Source organism: Podarcis vaucheri, assembly GCF_965113315.1.
Source record: "Podarcis vaucheri genome assembly, chromosome: 6".
NCBI lineage: Eukaryota > Metazoa > Chordata > Lepidosauria > Squamata > Lacertidae > Podarcis > Podarcis vaucheri.
This window is the reverse complement of record NC_138764.1, coordinates 70,485,817-70,507,305: the sequence shown is the minus strand read 5'-3', so window position 1 is coordinate 70,507,305 and position 21,489 is coordinate 70,485,817.

Genomic DNA, 21,489 nt, shown 5'->3' with positions numbered 1-21,489 from the left:
GGAGACAGTGATGCAAAAGGGTGGGGACGACAACAACACCCAGCCCTTCACTTGCCTGGCCTGCCTCTTCCTCCTTTTCCTCCAGCTCTGATGCTTCCCCTGTAGTTAATATAGTTGTGTCTATATATTATACGTATTAAATGTCTATCTCATGAGTCTTCATCCTGGGGTGTGTGCCCAATGTCTTCATCTATGATTTTGATCATTTTCAACTAGAAGCTCATCTGCTGCTCTGCTGAAAGAGCTGCAGCCTACCCTCTCCCCCTCTCCATTTTGTGAATCAAGTTCTTGTGGTAATTTATGAACCGAAATGGCCTAAGGAAAATGAAGCCATAAATAAGAACCTGAAAAGCCATAGAAGTGAAGCATATTGAAATGCCAGTTCTGGCACCCTAGCTGACCAAATACATGGAACATTCTACAGAAGGTGGTCATGTGTGTGAAACACTGGGATCCAAAGATCTATTGTGACTTGGGCAGATAAAACTGGTCAGCATCTCTCTGCAAGGTTTTCTGTGAAAGTCCTGCTATCCTTGAAACAACTGCATTGCCACTTATTGTATTCTCCCAATATGGAAATAGCACTCCTTTTTGTAGTGGAGAGAAGGTAGTTAGGTAGTGACTTAACTTAGTTTTTGAGAGAAAAGGGTGGATAGATCTGGTGGCAGCAATCCCAGCAATTTATAGTTTAAAGTACAGATTGATCATGTCTCTTTTCTTCAAGGGTATTAAACTTGGATGTTGCCATTACAATACCTTGGAACCACATGTAAGCCCCCCCCCCCGGATTCCATGATAGAAGAAATGAAGGATATAAACATAAGAAAATTAATAAATGAAGTGAATTACCTAGCTTTTAATAGGTTCACCTAAAAAGTCATGCTTTCAAATCCCTCTCAAATGCTGATAAAAGTATAAGGGTTCTAAAAAAGATGGCATGACTCTTGCTGCCCCCTGGCATGACATACAGTTTTCATTCTATAGACTCAGGGACAAAAGGTGCTCCTTACACTACACAGCCATCCTTTTAATGTAGAATGAATTAAATCATTTCGGGGGGTGGGCGGGGAGGAGGAGAACAGACATACTATTTCTCAAGTCAATCCATTCTTCAGACCCCCCCTCCGCCCTTCAAAATGCAATTCTCCCTTCTCCAAGACTTAACTAGTAGTGATGGGAGCAGCAGTATGGCATGTGGGGTGAAGGGTGAAGATAAAAGGGGGCTGTGTCTCCCTTGCTAGTGTCCCAGTACCATTAAGGGACTTATAAAGCTCACCTTAGTCATAAGGCAAATTTTATGAGCCCCACAATTCTTAAGGTGAGTCCAAACCAGAGCTTTACAAGCTGATTCCAAGCTCAGCTAGTTTTGCCAGAATCTCTGCCTTTTCTTTTCCTAATCTGGCTGATTAGGGAAGGCAAGGAGGGTACGAGAAAAAACTCAGAGATTGAGGAAAGGTATTTCTCTGGGGTCTGGAATGTTACATTTTTCTAACTTATTTGGACACAGCACTAAGGACACAGCACTAAGCAGTCACGAATGCTTGAATACGCAAGTTCTCAACTGCTTGATTCTAGACATCTGCCCACTCTTTTTCCTGTCTGTATCCATTCCCTACCATGTTTTGATTATACCTGTAACTTTTCCCTCAGGGCATATGGTGCAGTTGACATGTTTGTCTTCATGCCTCATGCCTTTTATTTCTTTGTTACTTCCCTGCATCAGTGATTTATAATCCAAACTTGTGTTTGGTTTTATGAGGAAACCTAGCTGAAGATAATGCAAAAGATTATGATCCAGTTTGGGGGGAAAACAAGCCTTGACAAAACGCTGAATTTTAGCACTGAGCAGTAAGCTGCTAAGCCAGCAAACAAGAGAAGAAAATGGGTTCACTGACTTGTGAAAGCCCCAGAGCTGGTTTTGGAATTTGCAATCAGTTTGTCACTGAAGCTCAGTCTGTCAAGCAACACGTGCCTTTGAGATGAAATGTGAAGATCTCAGTAGGGCAGGCGGTTGGCAGCCCCCCCCCCAGCTTTTGTCACTCTTTTAGCAGGGGAATGCAAGTGGGAAACAATGTTGCCCAGCGAGGAGAATGATGGACTTTGGAGAGCAGACCAAAGTGCGATGACCTCTTGGTCAGCCAAAAACTAGTCACACTCTCAGCCTCAGATCATCCAACCTGGGGGGGGGGGCGGCGGAGAGAATATTAGTGACCTGCCTCACAGGTCTTCCCACTCTGTTATAAGGACAGAAGCTATACAGTAAGGTCCTAAAGGGATGATTCAGTCTAGCACAATGGCAATTGTTCTACCAGAGCAAACATTTCAGCTTTCCAGATGAAACCATTCCTGTTTCCTCCCCCACGTGCTGTTCTCCTTATGCCCCCTCACCCTGAGCCAATAGAAAGTGTGGTGAGAGTAGAGGGGAGGCAAGCCCCATTGTGCTAACAGAAGTCCTTCCATGGGCTTCTGCTACTAGGACTCACTAACTGAATCCAGCTCTAGGGAATTTTATGAGGGAGTAAGGAGAGGCCAAGGAGAAAATGGGGGAAAACATTAGGGGTGTAGAGGCTGTAGACTGTTTTTGCCAGGAAGGGAAAGGGATGGAAAACTAAGGAAATATAGGACTCACCAGAAGGTGCACCAACCCCAAAGTTGCATGAAAATGAATATTCTGCTGAGTACAGTTTCTCTCATTGGTGAAGGTTTGGCTTGTGACTGACAAGCCGTAAGGCGTTTTCCTTTCCTCTCCTTTGAATCCTGCACAGGCTTGCTGTTCCTTTCCTCTTTAAAACCTCGGACTACTGAGGAAGGAAGCCTCTGGAGCAGAGTCACTGAGGCCTAAACAATCATCAGGAGGAGCATCCTCTGCTCTTCATTGATGGAAATTACATGTGTCATTTGAATGCTGTTGGGCAAATGTCAGAAGAATAAAATATTGAAGGGGGTAGGAGGGAGAGAAATTCAAATTATGCTAATTAGTTTCACCAATTCAGGGAAATTAAAGTGACTAAATAATTTACCTCTAAGGAGGTCTGTGTCTTGTCCTTCAGTTTTTGCTCATCAGCAAAAACAAAGAGGCAATTTCTTACACCAGTGATTTGGTTGTATTCTGCAGGGAGGGGGGGAAACAACTGCAAGGAGAGAGAGAGAATGAAAAAAAGAATCCTCTTAAGATTTATAGTCTGCAAAACAGAAAGGGAGTTACTGAGTGAGTGAATAGAAGAGCAAGGATATATTAATATCTTTTCCCCAATGGGAAGCAAAGAGGCATATAGAAACCGTAATGATTAGCGCATTGCAGCATTCCCCCCCCCCCCGCCATAAAAGTTGCACTCAGTCCTCTCCCACCGCCTGACTGCCTTTGGGAGAATTGCATGATTTTTTGAATTCTTCATTTATGCAATGGAGGAATCAGCCATTTTCTTCCTAACAGGAGACCTGTGGGAAATAAATGAATTAGTAGCAGCAGTGGTTGGCAGTGAGGTGGTGGTGCTCATCTGGCCCCTCATCACCCATGTCGCTGCTGCTTACTGAGGGGTATAGGAAGAGGGGTTAGGTGACAATGAGGTTGGCATAGTGCAGACACACCTTATGTTTGCATCACAATGGCATTGCTGCCAGTCTTATGTTTGTTTCACCACATTTCCATTTTTGTTTGCATTCAGAAAGAGAGATCCTCACAAAAAATCATCAGCACTTTAGTCCAAAGTTCTTCTAATGTACACATTTTTATTCATTCTTTCATAATATGCATACCTTTGCAATGCAGTTTTCCCTAAAATAATGCATTTTAGATATTATTTTCACAAATAGATGCATTTTATGTAAATTGTACCCTAAGATGTGCATTTTGTACATGTGACCTGGCTGGAGAACAACATCACAAAATTCAGTGAAGTGCAGCTTTTGAAAGGTGGCCTTGTTTTGGATCACATAATGTTTCAGAAAGTGTGAATTAGGTAGGTTTGTCTTTCAAGGCAAACTGAATTGGATTTCTTCCCTCTCTCACTAGCACCAGCCAGCCTTTTCCCACCTTCCCACTCTTGCTCTGTTTACTATATTGCTCAATGAAGAGTTCTGAGAACTGAAAACCTTCACACTATGTTGAGGCATGTTGGCTGCCCTATTAAAGGCATTATCCTAAAATTGTTTGTTTTATTTGTGACATTTATATCCTACCTTTCTTCCAAGGAGCTCAAGGTTTCATGCATGATCCTCCCTCATTTTATCCTAATAATAATAATTATTATTATTATTTATTATTTCTACCCTGCCCATCTGGCTGGGTTTCCCCAGCCACTCTGGGCAGCTTCCAACAAAAGATTAAAATACTTTAAAACATCAGTCATTAAAAACTTCCCTCACAACAACCCTGTGATATAGGTTAGGACTGATATCTGAAGATTGTTCCACACTCCATGTAGAAATTGTACTATTCCTACAGAAAAGGGGGGGGTGACACTTAACTTATTAGACAATATTTTGGTATGCACTCCATTTTAAAAAACAAAATAAAACATTTCCAGCTTCACACTGAAACTTGCATTTCCTCATTCATAAGCTTGTAGCACTATAAACAAAAGCCTGTGTTGCTAAGAACTAAATTAATCTCTCCTTAAATGCAAGCTAAGGACCTTCTGGTAATATTATAAGTTCACTCTGCTTCTGAAGACAAAGCAATTGAAGTGGAGGTAGGTGGGTTATATTGTTCTCATATCCACATGCCCCTCTTTGATCCGTGTGATCTTGGCAATGTGCTGGTGACACTGCGCAGCAGATTTTCTGTGGCTTTCAGCCCCGTTATGGCACCTGCTGTGCAACATGTCACAGCTCTGCCAGGCAGAAAAAGGAAGGAAATTATTCTGCCTCCTCTGAGTTCACTGCTCTGACTCCTTTCTTCATTTCTTGTTTATGCTGATAGCTCTTCCTATACATTTCCTTTATCACTTCACCCTCCTTGTAGAACAAGAGTGGGAGAACCTCCCACCCATTCCCTCTCCAAGGGCCACATTCCCACAGAGATAATGTCTTAAGGGCCACATGCCAGTGGTGGGCAGAGGTGGAGGCCAAGGTGGGTGGGGCTATCTCATGTGAAATTCCATCCATTTTTTTATTTAAAATCATAGATGGATGCGGAAACAGGGTGAAGCGGAACAGATTTATGAAGGTACTCATTCAAAATTGACAAAAACTAGAATCAAACTGATCCATCCATCTCTACTTCCGATTCACCGATTTACTTCCAATTTAGTAGGGATCACTCTGGGTATCAACAGAATTATTGGCGAATAGTTTGTACGATCTGAATTCACAGGATCCACTGAATCCCATCACCTGATTTCCTTTCAAAATAAACTTTATTGCACTTTTATTCCCTATGTTCGCCAAGGACCTCAAGATGGGACATACAGCTGTTCTCCCCCCCCCAGTTCTGGCACCTCTAAGGTGGGCACCATTGCCATTCTAAGAGAACAAGGGAGGTGTTCATGGTGAGTTGCGGCACCTCTTTCTTTAGAAAAATAGCACTGGTCAAAAGCCATGCATTTGAGTCATGGGGGACCATCAACAGAGATCCCTCCTAAGATCTCAGTGGTTGGGCAGGGAGATAAAAGATCAGATGGTCTTTAAGATATCTTGAGTTCACATGGCCTTCTAAATTAATACAAGAGCCTTGTCTGTGACCATTGCCTATGCCAGCAGGGGCTAATGGGAGCTGTAGTCCAAAACAACTGGAAGGCACTGTGTTGGCTACCCCTGCTCTAATCACTGCACCAACCTGTCTGCAACTTGTCCAGATGGAACGCAAAAGACACTTCCCCAAAAGTGTTAAGACCATGGAGCACTGCTGCCAGTTAGCATACACAGTGCTAGGCTGGATGGAGTGATGATATAAGCCCACTTTATTAGTTGAGGTTACGGGCAAATAAGTTTAGTTGAAGTTAGGGAGAATTGGGCTTGTGGGCACTGCATTCCTTCAAGTCCAAGGATTGATTTTGTCATTATTCCTTATTGGACAGAGCTACTACCAAGCCACAGCCCTTGGGCTGCAGTAGGTTGAGCCAAAGTGCTCATTATAGATTAGCCCCATCATCCTCTTAAACTCAGATCTGTCATCTGCGACAGCCAGTAGTTCACAACTGGGATTGAATCCTTCTACCAATAAACATCCCACACTGTGCCAATTGACTGTAAGACAAATAACATCCAAACCGCCCATCTGACTCCTGCAGAGAGGGAGCCAAGAACTATGAAGGGAGTTTGGGACATCTTCACTTTATTAATCGGAGTTGTTAAATTCTATTTTTAAAGGAAAACCAATGCAACCCTGCCAGCAGCGGCCAGTCCTTTTATTGAATGCAAAATCAATATGGCGCCAAGTGGTTTGGGATGTCATTAATCAGAAAACTGGCATGTGGGCACTGAGAGGTAATAACAGAGCCATGAGCCCACCGTGCACCTGTGGAGCTGTGAAGCAGGACTCTGGCTAGTCCTAATTACTCCTTGGGACAGTGTTTACTTTTGGGCTGCTTTATAGGCCAAATCCCCAGCTGTTCCTAGCTGTTTCCATGTCACAGGTATTGCAGTCTGTGCTCAGATGGTAAAGTAATTTTGCCCAGTGTCTAAAGATCAGAAAAATTTACTCCTTGGTGCCCACAGCTTCAGTCGGCAGCTCCGAGAGCCCACCTCTGCTTCTCTGTGCTGGAACCTCTCTTGTTTCCCTCTGGGTTGTTCTTGGGTTCATTTCATTATTTCTAGTGAATCCAAAGTAAAAAGAATATGTGGACATATATAGGAATGTAAATAAAAGCCCAATGGCATAAATTGTACATCTTATAAATTGGGGGTTGGGGGAGCTCATTACAAGGGGGGGGGGAGAGAGCACATTGTATTTTTTATCTGCTGGTTGTTTTGCATGTTTTTTCCTTGTTTATTTAATATATTTACTTAAGTGTTTGTGAATAGGTTTGAATTCTTGGATAACGATCCTTAAGTCGCTATCAACTCTCAAGGTTCTCTGCTGTGTTGCACTGGTCGATCATACCACTTATTTTCAAAATTGACATTCTTTAACATATGTGGGAAATAATAATGGTCCTGTAACCATCACACTTTGCCTAATAGGTTATTATTGTGTTGGTCATCTAGTGCCGCCTGATCATCATCAGCTATAAACATAAACAACTAAAATAATTGTGAAATTTTGTTTTATCCAAAGTGGAGGAGAAGGAGAATAAATCCAGTTTCTGAAATAATTAAATGCAAGGAGCACCTCCTGTGCCCATGTCAATGGAAAAGTCTACTTACAAAAAAATAAATAACAAACATAATTCAGGAAGGGGAAGTAGGAGAGTAGAATAAAAATACCATTTCCAGAAAGCTGTGTTGCCAGTGAAGTGATCTGTTTTGCTTCCCACCAGATATCACGAGGAGCAAAATGCTATGCTCCTGAAGTTTGCTTTGAAATTATGGTCATGGAGGATTCCAAAACAGCCCACATTTCCCAAAATGCAGTTTCCATGGGTAAATCAGTCCCCCCCCTCATTGAAAATCATCTTAGAATAGTTTCTTTATTAGGGGAGAATTGGGGTGAAGCTAAAAGCAGTTTGTTAAAGATTTAATGAGGCTTTACAATTGAGAAACATAATTGCTGCAGAAGCTCAGGTTTTCATAGATTAAAAATTAAAGACCAAGCAGCTTGTCATAAATTGCTTGTTCTGCAGTAAATTTTTATTGGAGCAGCTAATTTTATTTGGAATGCCCTCCTCTGGAGCCCTTTGTACCTTTGGATGCATGAATCTTTAAATACAAATATGATTGAATAATTTGCTGAATCAGGTAGAAGGGGCTGGAGCAGAAAACAAACTCTGGCAGCAGGTGGTATTTTAGCTTATGTCCCATCCCAGTCTGTTAACTGAGAGTGATTTCTCATGACAGAAACCTGAGCTAAAAATACATACACAACATGCTACATGAGTTGGGAAATCTGCATGCACATAATTTTTAAGGCCCCTTTCAAAAGGACACAAGCCAAAACAGGCAGATTTTGTTGTATTTTTAGCAACCAGTCATCATGCATGGATGGTGCCATATTTCAGAGGCAAGTGGGTGGGAAAGGATCAGGTCCTCTCCTTTCTTGATGCATCGCAAGGCATACAATTACTGTATTGTATGGGAAAACATTTGGTAGGATTCAGACTAAGTTAGTTGCACTCAGTTCCCAATTAGATCAATGGGACCTAGGCTGTCATCATGACTGACTTTTCACATGGATTTCAATGGGATCTAAGTTGGATACACCATTAATCCAATGGGGTTTCATTTTTCATTGGGTTTTTAAGAAAACACATGTTTGTTGCATACTCTGTTAACTACAGCTGAGGATCTGAGAAGATTTTCTTTGCGTTTTAGCAATGGCAAATTTCAGCGTGTCTCCAGCCAATTCAGAAGTCTGCCAAGGTAGCTTCATTTTGTTTAACAGTATCTGTTTTTAATTATAGGTGTTTGATTTAAAGACACAATGATTCAGTGTACTGTGAAGAGATAGATCCATTTAAAGTGAGATCACAGCAACCTTCCATCTTCGATCTGTATCAAAGCCTTCATATATAGGGTGATATGTAACAGCCTGCCTGTCTGCAAACCTCTACGGAATAAAAGCAAATGGTTTCCATGAAGCCAATTGTGAAGTCAGAAAGGGGGAATTTGACTTCAGACTGTGAATTACAGCAGGTGCAAATGACACTTTTTCCAGGTAAAAAAAGAGGGAGCTTATTTCAAACTGAACATCTTCAGAATATAATTTTAAAATGTTGATATAATGAATGAGAAACTAGGAAGTATCATTTCTGAATGAAGTACCCTTTTCATAAACAATGGTAGGTTTCAGGGGCTGATCTATTAAACAAATTAGATGCATCAAATGTGTGCACAACTGCAGACACCTACAGTCAGTAAAACCACAGCTGTTATTCATACACAGTTTTTATTGCCAGAAAAGATGAACAAACAGGATGCGGTGGGAGATTTGAGTTCATCTTCGGCAAACAGCTCATCACAAAGTCTGTCTCTCACAGTGCTCAATTCAAATCCCCCTTTGCTTCAGTTGTTTGTAGAAGGAGCTACGTAACTGTATGTGTTGGATCTCAATATTTATACTTAGAAACACACAAAAGTGAAGCTGCCATGAATCAGCTTTTGCTGTTATATATTATTGACTCACACACCCTCGCCTCTCATTGCATTACTTCGAAGTACAAGATGAGGATGCTTCATAAACAATGACATTGTAAAAATAAAATAAAATAAATCTTATGTGGTTAAACATGTATCTGCAACTCAGCTTGGTTTTAAAGTTGAGTCTTGAATTTGATTCTGATTTCCTAATCTACTCAGAAAGCATATTTGGCTTTTCCAAATAAGGGCACAAGAAGAGCCTGCAGAATAAGGCCCATAGCCCTTATAGACTGGCATTCTGTTGGCACAGTGGCCAACTTGAGGTGGTTTGGGCATGCTAAGATATTACAAGCCCATGAATGGAGTTCAGAGCATGATGATTCTAGATTGTAGGGTTACTCATTTAATACAGTGGTGCCTCGCAAGACGAAAGGAATCTGTTCTGTGATTCTCTTCGTCTAGCAGTTTTTTCGTCTTGCGAAGCAAGCCCATTGATGGATTAGCGGATTAGCACTATTAGCGGCTTTTAGCGGCTTTTAGCGGCTTATCTGCTGATCGGATCAGCTGATAAGCGGCTTAGCGGCTTAGAAAAAGGGGGGAGGGGAAAAAACCAGCAGGAACTCGCAAGACATTGTCGTCTTGCGAAGCAAGCCCATAGGAGATTCATTTTGCGAAGCACCTCCAAAACGGAAAACTCTTTCGTCTAGCGAGTTTTCCGTCTTGCGAGGCATTCGTCTTGCGGGGCACCACTGTATTTTGATTCAGCAATGCTTCCCAGCTTATTCAGAAATGTAAAATATACTTTTATGTCACCCTCAAAATAGGTATTATCTGTAAAGCTAAATGATTGTTCTCCTTATAATTTATCTAAACTAACTGTGGTCACTTATCTGCCACGTACCACTTGTGAGTCACAGTGTTATTTTATCCATGCTTCAATGACTCCAAGAGGGAATAAAACACTCGGTTATGTTTCCACCCCCACCTCTTTCTCTGGAAATGAGCTCAATCTATAATGAAGACCAAAGTTATTATCTTCTAATTTACTTTAACTTGGTGTCTGAGGCAGGTGTCCCTCACGGTCAAATCAATAAGACTTATCTAAACTTTAAGGCTTACTCAAACTTCATGGGGTAATGTATTATTATTAATTTTTTGCCTTTCTAGATCTACTCACACTTATTCGTGTATTAATATATTGCTGATCATAGGCTTGTTCCTAGATCCCCACCAGAATTACAGAGGTTCCTGATTATAGGCATATCCATGACCGGGCTAACCTGTGACCTTCCATATGTTGATGGACTCCAACTCCTATCAGCCCAGCCATTGCAACAAATGGACAGGGATTATTGGAGTTGTAGTTCAGCAACATATGGAGGGATTCAGGTTAGCAAGCCCTAGACAGTGATTCTCAGGTCTTCTCTTGGGTCAGTCTGTAAGGAAGAACTAGAAAGTATTTCTGTGTGTCGCCGGATGTGTTCCCTTGTTGGCTTTTGAAAGTCTTAGTCCTTGATGTCCATTGTTCTCCAGTGCATAGAAAAACACATTGTGGAATTAGTGTGTGCAGTTGTGCAGCATAAAAGTGATAGTTTTTTTGGGTTTTTTAACATCAACCTACTACATTAAGATGTTGCAGTATATGAGAAAGATGGAAAAGATTGTGGCTTTCCCAGCAAACAAGAGACTGGTAAACCTGAACATCTGGCAGTTACTTGCTCAATTTGTTTATATAAAACTACTAAATTTAGAATTTCAAGTGTTCCCTCTAAGATTTCCTTAACATATCTCGGCACTCAGGCATATTCTCTAACCATTTAGGAGATGTAGAGCGCATGATTTCCATTCATACATTCCAGTCTTAATCCATCATGGCTTCTCAAGTGTCAGGATACCAGATAGCAGTGCTAGAAGAGATCCCTATCCCAAATCCCAGCAAGCTACTCTCCTCCATCAAAAACTTGTTTGTTTTGTCTTTCTTCCTAATGTTCTTTTCAGCTGCAGTCTTCCACTGTTTCTTGTTTTACCTTCTATGACTGTCAGAAATCTTAGCATTATAAAGGGCAGTATAGTCACACCAGTGACATTCCTTCCCTATTCACGCGAGGGACGAAATAGTTTTTTGCAGTCTGAGGCATGCATTCCACTCTCCAGCCAAATTGAAGTTCCTAATGATTAGAAGATAAAGTGGTAGATTTGGAGAAATCTGTGTGAATCCATGAATTATTCCATATGAAGCTGAGATTCCAGGAATACTGAATTCAGGGAGCAAAGACAAAACTGTTTATTACATCCGAGGAGATCTTTACTGAATCAATGTAGACTTTTATTAAATAATCAGGGGAACGTATGTGCTAAACTAGAGTCCTACACATATGATTAACCACTGTGAGAGGAATAATGGGCTCGTGTCCACTGGCTCTGTCTGCCACCATCCAGGCATTTGGGGAGCCTGTTCTAGGCACATAGGCTTGCCCCTGAGTGCACAGAGTTTCACATCACCAGGGGATTCTACAAGCACAAAAGCACACTCTCCTCTACAGATGTGGTTCCTAATTCATGGACAGTGAGGTGGAACATTTGAATAGGACTTACATCTCTACTGCATTAGTAAACTAGCCAGATTGCGTGTGGTGGACCCAATATTGACTGATGTGTTTAATAATGTTTTGTGCATGCTTTTTCTTATCTTATTCTTATATGTTGTATACCATTTATCATCTATATCTATCTATATCTATCTGTCTATCTATCTATCTATCTATCTATCTATCTATCTATCATCTATCTATCTATCTATCATCTATCTATCTATCATCTATCTATCTATCATCTATCTATCATCTATCTATCTATCTATCTATCTATCTATCTATCTATCATCTATCGATCATCTATCGATCATCTATCTATCTATCTATCATCTATCATCTATCATCTATCTATCATCTATCTATCTATCTATCTATCTATCTATCTATCTATCTATCATCTATCTATCTATCATCTATCCATCTATCTATATCAGATTATAAATGGATAAATAAAATAAATAAATATATTCAAAAATAAATTTTAAGCTGCTTACCATAGTCACCTAACAGAGTTCATGTAACACCCCCTCTGCATTAAAAGAACTCATGAGAGGATGTGGTCACATGGGCTAATCCACTCACTCACCAGCCATGCATTTGGTCAGCAACTAAAAGGGCTGTACACACATGGAGTTACTTCCCTAGAGAAGACTCCTTAACTCAATTAGTCCACGCGTAGAGCAACTGCATACCTTAGGTCAGGGGTGGGGAACCCATTTCAGCCCAAGGGTTGAAGTCTCAAATGTACAAAATTCTAGGGAGTGCGTGCTAGAGCCTTAAGTGTGCCAGCCAACAGATGTGACTTACCTTTGCAGTTAGTCAGAGGTCCTCTATGCACACCCACCCACAAATATATTTCTCCATCTTCCATTCATTTTTTTAAATAAAAATTTTATTGGTTTTTCACAATTTATATAAACACAAACAATACACAATACAAACATACAAAAACATAAACGAACATGTATAATTTCAAATCCTTTTTTCTTAAACCTTACTTCACCGACTTCCCCGTACCTCCCCTTTCTGCATTCCAATTCCCAAATTTATTTCAGCAAATCCTCCCCCTTACTTTTATCAAATTTTCCCTTGTTCTTTTCTTTTACTTAATCTTCCACAGCTGTAATCCCCTGTTTTCTATAACTTCAACATTTTAGCCCTCATTAATTTTACAATATTTCTTAAGATAAATTTTAAATTTCTTCCAATCTTCTTCCGCCGTCTCTTTCCCCTGGTCTCGGATTCTGCCAGTCATTTCAGCCAGTCCCATATAGTCTATCACCTTCATCTGCCATTCTTCCAGAGTGGGTAGATCCTGTGTCTTCCAATACTTTGCAATGAGAATTCTTGCTGCTGTGGTAGCATACATAAAAAAAGTCCTGTCTTTCTTTGGCACCAATTGGCCGACTATGCCCAAGAGAAAGGCCTCTGGTTTCTTAGGGAAAGTACATTTAAGTACCTTTTTCATTTCATTATATATCATTTCCCATTCAAGTGAGGCATTATCACAGTTGAAACACACATTCCAGTCAAGTTAAAGCCCATGGAATGAGACGTGTGGTCTCAGCAGAGATCCAATGATACAAGTAAGAGAGAAAATCCTGGTGAGTCCCAGGTCTCAGGTTTCCCACCCCTGCCTTAGATGAAGGCACTGATGGGGGGGATGTGGTCACAGTGCTGATGACAGGGCTAGTCTGCATGACCCTACAACCTCTAGGGTCTGCATGTGTTTCATCTAAGCCCCTATTGGTTCAGGAAGTAACCACCACAAAGCTGCTACAGTGGGTCACTGTTGCTTATCAGAAGTGAGAATAGGAGGGATGATGCAGAGAGGAGGTCAATGCAGTGCTGGATTAGTCCCACTGGTGTATTTAGAGTATACCTACCTCCCCAACACCTGATCTTTCCCACCTCATTCCTGATACGCGACAGTGACTCACCTTTCCCAAGAAGAGCCACAGCTGTTCAGAGCTCCCCTTCAAAAATTCTTTCTGATGTTTTGATTTTTAAATAATACTCCTTAAAAACAGTTAAAATATCTGTAAAAAACTCACACCAAAGGAAAGAAATATTATTCATCAGAAATGAATCTTAGCAGATTGAGTTACTTCTGCACATTAAGTTAGAGCTAGGATTTGGTACTGGAAATATGCATATATTGAACAGCGCCTGCATGCATGAGGGCATATAAATAAATGTTTTGTGAACCTGAAGTTATTTTACTGAAATGCTGTTTTTAGAGTTTTGGTGTCATTTGTATCTTCAACTTCTTGAGAGATAACAGAGTCACTGACACGGCAGGGAACTTGAATTTGCATTGTATATTCATTATCATGAAAGACCTTGGTGCTAGATTGACAGTTCTGAAAAGTGAATGCCACTGTTTATCTCTTGAAGAGAGATCTACAGGCATTTAAAACTCGGGGTTCAAATGGAGCCTTTAACTTTGTTCTTGCTGATGCTGTGCTTATGCATATTATGCTCAGGAGGAAATGTACACTGTCTGTAGTCCTTACTTAGATTCTGCATATACCTCTCTTTTTCTGGTCTTTAACATCAGTTTTAAATCATGATTTTAAGGACTAAGTGACCTTTCGTGAGTCTCTACAACAATACCCTGGCTCCCCTTTTTAACTTTCCCCTCATCCCTACACTATAAGCCTACCTTCATGTTTGAGTTAACAGCTTATTGCCTTTCTCATTCAAATGAACCATTGTACAGCTGGCCTGAGCTCAGAAGGGCTCTTGGATTTTTTGTTGGTTTTTTTTTTTTACAGCTTATAATGGCAGCTCTGACAAGCTTCAGTGAAACTAGGAATGTATCGCAAAAGGAGGACATGCTGATGGAAAACTTGCAACCAGCTCTCCAACAAAGTTGTTGCCTTTTTCTTCCCTTTCGTTAGTCTTCTCTTCCCAGCCTTGCAGAATGGAGGCTAGTCATTCATTCCTCCCCCCACTTCTTGCACAATAGGAATCTACTTTCTGGATTGAAAAGGTCCAGTATTTTTAATCAGCAGACCAAGGAGACAATGTGATACCTTCTAATCCTCTAGTTCTCATTTAAATAATAGCACTTCTAATCAGTAGGTAATTCTATACAATCTTTAAAGTGTGCACTTTTCTTTCTTTTCATCAACAAGAAAGCCTTTTAGACGCTAAAATAAAACAAAAATGAGCCACACTATAGCAAGAAAGAGAGCGGAAATAATTTGGAGGTAGAGAAGGAGGTGGACACAATAAGCCTTTGCAAGCAAGTTACATGACAATATAGTCAGTTGCCACTTTCCTACTGGCAATCTTTTATGTTGATGGTGACTCGAAACATTCATGGCTAAACAGCATTCAAGAGTCAGATCCGAAATGTGGGCTGTATATGAGTGGTGATTTTGCTTGTAGAAAGTTTAGGTTCAAATGAGGTCAAACTGTTCAGCCTCGCTACTCATACCTAATCCCATACCTGGCTGTTCACACGACAACTTGTCATCAAACCATCACTCCTTTGGGTTATCATCAGCATATTGTGTAATCAATGTACCCAAATATGCTCTGGGCTGCAAGATCAGCATAATAGCCTTAGAAGATAATGGGCTGTTTCCAACAAAGTTGTCCCATTAATGAAAGGACACCCACCTGCATGATGGACCTTCCTTTTCCTCTCCTCTCTGTGCCCCCCCCCGTGCGCCCAGACATTTCTTCTGGGGGGTTCCCTAACCCTCTGGAGCTGATTTGGTGGGGATACCCAGGGAGAGGAGAGGGACAGGAAGTCCCATTGCACAAGCAGAAGGAAATCCTTGTGCTAACATGATGACATTGTTGGCTACAACCTCACAAGTTGGGCAGAGATAGCAAAGCAGACAGCAAGAGCCTACACCTCTCAGATCCATGAATTACAATGGGATCATATTTGTTAGTTTCTTGGAAATGGTTCTCAAAGTGAGATGTTAAGTCTGACAGTCAGAGTGAGCACCCCACCCCCCAGAGTTATCAGGGGAATGGGAACCCAAGGAAATGCATCCATAAGGTTTATTCTGATGCATCAGGCACTAATTCTGTGGCCATCCAATGAAAGGCTGTTTGTGGAACTGTCCAGGAAGGATGGAGGATCCTGTTTAAAAGCTCTGCAGGCTGAGGCAGCCTGAAGCTGCTTTGGTTCTTTCTTATTACGCCTGCAGCACAAAACAGACTGGAGAGAAGGCCCGGAGACAAGCTCTCAGTTCAAGACATTTTGCTGCTTGAAGTAAAGGACAGCATAGCATTCTCCTGCTCCATGTGCAGAAGCTGACAGTTGACTCTTACTTCCAGATAGTTGACTCTTACTTCCGAGCTGGCAAAGAGACCGCATCTGCCACTGCAATCATGAGCAACAGGGCCAGAGTTAAGGTCCCAGGACAGGACACTTGGTGGGCAAAGGCGGTCTATTCCTTCAATATCTGTTCCCTGAGGTGGCTACCTCTGGCCTGGAGGTCTGATTCAAAACATCAGTTACCTGGCACAATGAATTTGGAAATGGACTTCCCTGGAAGCATTTTCACCCTATTATGACACTGGTTTGCTCACAGTAAGCAAACTTGAATTGAGACTTGGGGGACGACGACGGGGGACTCATCAACAATGATTTCTTTTAATTAAAAAACCACATGATCAAGTGGCATAAACAATGCTTCAGATTTATTTCTCTCACTGGAATGTAGCTTCCTCTGTGCTACCACTTTTTATATGCTTTTCATATTGCCTTCAGGACACATGGGGATGCAATGTCATCAGGATTACTTATAGCTTTATTTACTAACCCATGAAGAAGTACAATGTTTCTGCTCATTTGGGGTGGGGTGGGTGAGATACGAAAGGTTTAAGATTTCCATCTGGAATACAAAGCAACTTTTCAGCAGAAATGCACAGCTCATCAATGGAGGCAGGCTAAAGACTGCCTCCATTACAGGCAAAGGAAGTGGATAAAACAATATAAAAGATAGGAACATAGGAATTGGCCCATTCAGTTCAGCACTGCTTACACTGACTGGTGTGGCTCTTTAGGGTTATAGACAAAGGACATTTTCAACACTACCTAGAGTTTCTGGAGGTTAAAGCAGGGACCTTCTGCATGCTTCCCAAATATCATTGCACTCATGTTTTTAAACCTACAGTGGTCAACATGGGTATTTGGCTTGTGTTCAAAGACAACGGTTTGGTTGAATTAAGATGACAATTATGCAACAGTCCAAGAAAGTAATTTGGACTGCTGTACAAGATTATGCAAAATACTACAGTGTACTAGAGAAGCACCATTAAAATCAAGACCACCTTAAGAATGACCTCAAGAAGGTTTAAGCAACCTTGAATGTTGAGGCTGTCCACTGATTTAATCCCAAGCATTATAAAGGATTAATCACAAACATGAAGTAGTTTGCAGCCAATATGCATCTTTGGGCTCATAGAAGGTCCTGGAGAATGGCTATATTAGGGCTATGCACAGTGCCCACCACATTTTTCCACCTTCTTCTTCTTCTTCTTCGGCGATCACTCATAGCTGAGTAAGATTGTCTTCCATAAACACAGTTTTAACAATGAGTCCGTAAGTGACTGTGGAGGCTGATTCTGGATTCATACATCCTTCCACAGTGGGGACATAGGTTTCTGGGCAGGAGTTGATCATGGTGAGGGTTTGCCAAGCATGCCTTCCTCTTAGCACATTTCTCCCTTTCATCCTGAGTTCGAGCATCTTTTAGGCAGTGGCCTCTGTGTTACAGAGTACAGGGGAAGAACTAGTAAATTGGGGGTGTTGTTTTGTTGGTAAACTTGCTTCTAGAACAACCACATGATAGGACTGGGATTTGGATTTCAAGCCACCACCACCCATTTATGAATTCAGCTGTACTTCTCACAATGCCACCATGTTAGAGTTGTGTCTTCAGCTTGTCTCAATTCATCTATTTCTTCTTCCCATTCACATTCATGTAATGCTTAAAAATTCCATTTGTATTCATGTAATTCCTGTTTGCTGCTTACTTCCTATTTATTTAATTCATATATTCTAGTCAATAATCTACAAATTGTATACATATGACTATATAATGCTGAATTCATAAACTATAAATGATGCAACTGAAATACGTTAAAGGCAAACACCACCAGCAGTGCAATTCATGAATTGCAAATGCTTGAATTTGGACTCTGAAAGCAACTCAAAGAAATTATCTTGAGCATTTTAACGACTAAATTTGAAAATTATTAACCTAGAAATGTGAACGCATTAGAAAGGACTTTAATTCTATTCATTAGTTTCAAATAAATTTGGAGATTATCTATTCCAAGCTCTTTGTCTAAAATAGAATACTTCATTTGTGAGGCTTTATAATACTACTCATAATGTTTGATATCTATATTGCATAGTTTAAGTTATATATTATATCATATTACCATTGATGGGATGCGGGTGGTGCTGTGGTCTAAACCACTGAGCCTAGGGCTTGCCAATCAGAAGGTTGGCAGTTTGAATCCCCGCGACAGGGTGAGCTTCCATTGCTCGGTCCCAGCTCCTGCACACCTAGTAGTTCGAAAGCATGTCAAAGTGCAAGTAGATAAATAGGTACTGCTCTGGCGGGAAGGTAAATGGCGTTTCCATGGGCTGCTCTCGTTTGCCAGAAGCGGCTTAGTCATGCTGGCCACATGACCTGGAAGCTGTCTGCGGACAAACGCCAGCTCCCTTGGCCTATAGAGTGAGATGAGCGCCGAAACCCCAGAGTTGTCCATGACTGGACCTAATGGTCAGGGGTACCTTTACCTTTACCTATACCATTGCTAGGTAACATACTGGAGAGAATAGCCTATCACTGAGTACACATTTCATGTAGAAGAAGCTGCCCACCTAAGATTGTGGAGTTTTAACTAGCTCCACCCCTGCACTCTATGCGCATTTGTTTCGGGGGAAGGGGGAGTCTCTACCCCAGTCTGTGCCTATTCATTAGAACAGTCATCACGAGCAGGGCCGGATTTAGGGTTGATGAGGCCCTAAGCTACTGAATGTAATGGGGCCCTTTATATGTCCAGCTGTCAGCAACAAATTGTCACTGGTTTTTTGTGTGTTAATATATATGCTATATGGTAATTTATCTAATAGATCTAATAGGTATCTAAAGCCATTTGCACATAACAAAATATGTATTTTATCGAAGTAATTGTTGAAGTAATTTGGAAATGTACATTCATGTTTTTTCCCCTTTAAATTTTTTTGGGGCCCCCAAGAGAGTGGGGCCTTAAGCTAGAGCTTGTTTAGCTTATATGTAAATCTGGCACTGATCATGAGCCCCCACATTTGTACATGTGGGTTCTACTGCAAAGATTCCTAACAAACATATTTAAGCTAGAGATGGAGTTTGCTGCTATGCTGCCATCTCACCCCACAAGACTGGACACTTGTAAAGGTTTGTATGTCGGTAACTAGGTCAAGAATGTATATAGACACAATGAACATTAGTGGGAGCGAAACATTACAGTCCCAGGCTCTGTTCTCTGTCCATTGTGTTACTTAAAGCATCTTTAACATGTGGCAGCTACTGAAATAGAATCTGTATGTGCCTATCAGAATCTGAAACTTAGAATTCATTGAAGTTGGATTTTGATGTTTAAGGCCCTACATTTTTTAAAAAAAACAAGCAAGCAAACAAAATGTTGTAAGCTTTAAAGTACCCAAATATTTGAATGTGTTTTTTAAAAAAATGAAAATGCACCAAATGGAAAAAAAAACCAAAAAACCTTTCACTCCTACAAATGTCCCCTTCATTTTGATTTTCAATCTGACTAATCCAAATCAGTGTTTTTGAACAGACTTTGACATTTAAAAAAACTGGAAATTTATCCCAGCCCTGGATGTGAACTGGCAAAATATCAGCCACAGACTGGCACCAGTGCAGTTGGGAAACAGAAGCAGAGAGCGAGAACCTGATTCAATTCTGATGAATCCAAAGCTTGGCTCGGTGAGGGGGGGGGGAAAATCTTCCAATTTTGTTTGAAATGTGACAATGTTCCTTCCCACACAGCTTTTATACAGACCTGGCTGTAAGGCGGGAATGTTGGCACCCTGTCATTAGGTGAACTGATGCCTGTTATGAATATTCAGCTGCTCACATTGCTGTGACCATTTTCTGAGTTTGCAAACTATTGAGGCTGCAGCAGGCTGGAACCGGGTTATTTCCCTATGGTATTTTTGGCATTGAACACATGGAAGCCATCAGTAGGAAAACACTGGCATCTAAAAGGTTTATGGGCAATGCAATTTATTTTATGATCAAATTACACCAGAGTAATGCTGCCACTTGCATTACAAAATTCAGTTCCGGTAATTGCTACCCTGGGGGTCTCCTCTCCATATATACCTCTCATTTATAATGCTAATGGCAGTAATGTGTGAGGAGAAGCAGGAAAATAGACCTTAAATATAGCAACAACATCTTGCTTGGGGGGAAATGGCAATGTGCTTTGATATTTCCAAGTGTTGTTGAGATGTATGAGATGTGTGCATCACTCTGTGCCAAATGTAAATGTATGCAAACTAAGGACATGATGTGTCCTTGGCACAGTGGGTGCCATTCATACCCATTTTCTGTATCATTCCTAAGTAAATGTTGCTTGCTATGCCAAGGCATCAGTCCACTGTATTAACTGACTAACATGCTCACCATAAGTTGGGCATGTGTGTGCAAAGCTATCCAGCTGCTAGGAAAAGGGAAAATACTATGAAAATACTTTCGATTATCTGTGATTAAAGAATATTGCAATAGGTTGTGGCCTTGAAGCCTGGTTGCCATGTCATGCTATTCCATTGACCAAATGGGCATGTTTATCTTGGGTTGCCCCATCGCAGTTCCATGGGGGTGTCTGCCATACTTTGGGGTTTATTACTTGACAGGAAGAGTTAGGTTCCTTTTGGGGAACTTTCTTCATCTCTTGTGGGCTCCCTCAGTCCCCATAAGCCCTGTGGTATTTGCTTTTGAGATTTATGTCTGCTCCTCTTAGCATCTGCCAAGAAACTCATTTATACTGCATATAGGAAGCATCTTCTCACTCAATAGGATGGCTTCCTGACACACATTTCCCCCCTGGTGCCATCCTGTAAAACTGTATACTGTGTATTTTTTCAGAGTTGACGCTGGATGCTGAATGCAGAAGCAAAGAACTTCTTATAACCATGTGAATACAGTCCAGCATGATTCATGGGTTTTATCATTGCATTAGATGGAAAAAGTAGAGCAAGTTCCCTCTTCTAAAACAGCTAATATTCCAAAGTGCCCAGGTACAACCCTGCCCTCCGTCTTTCCAACCTTCTTTGCTGCTCTGCCTGCGACCAATTTGTAATAGGATTTCCCCCACTGCCGGCATTTTTGCCCCTGTGAAAAATGACTTTAAAAGGCAGTAGGGCCACAATTTAAATGAGCCAAAGAAGACCCACAATCCACTTTCTGGCTATAATAGATTTACAAAAATACACTGTATAAATCAAGCATCTGCGGGCAACAAAACGGCAGAATATAGCTGAGCATTTCTCTTAATTTTGCAGTTTCACAAAGAAGTGGACAGGAGCCATTATTTAGAAGAGGTATGTGAAGACCTATGCCTGAGAAAGAGATAGATCATGCTGGTATTTGGGGCCTGGACCAAAGACCCTGAAGTGATCCTGTGCAAAAGAAAAGACTTTCCGCCACAGTTCTGTTGGCATTTATGGTTT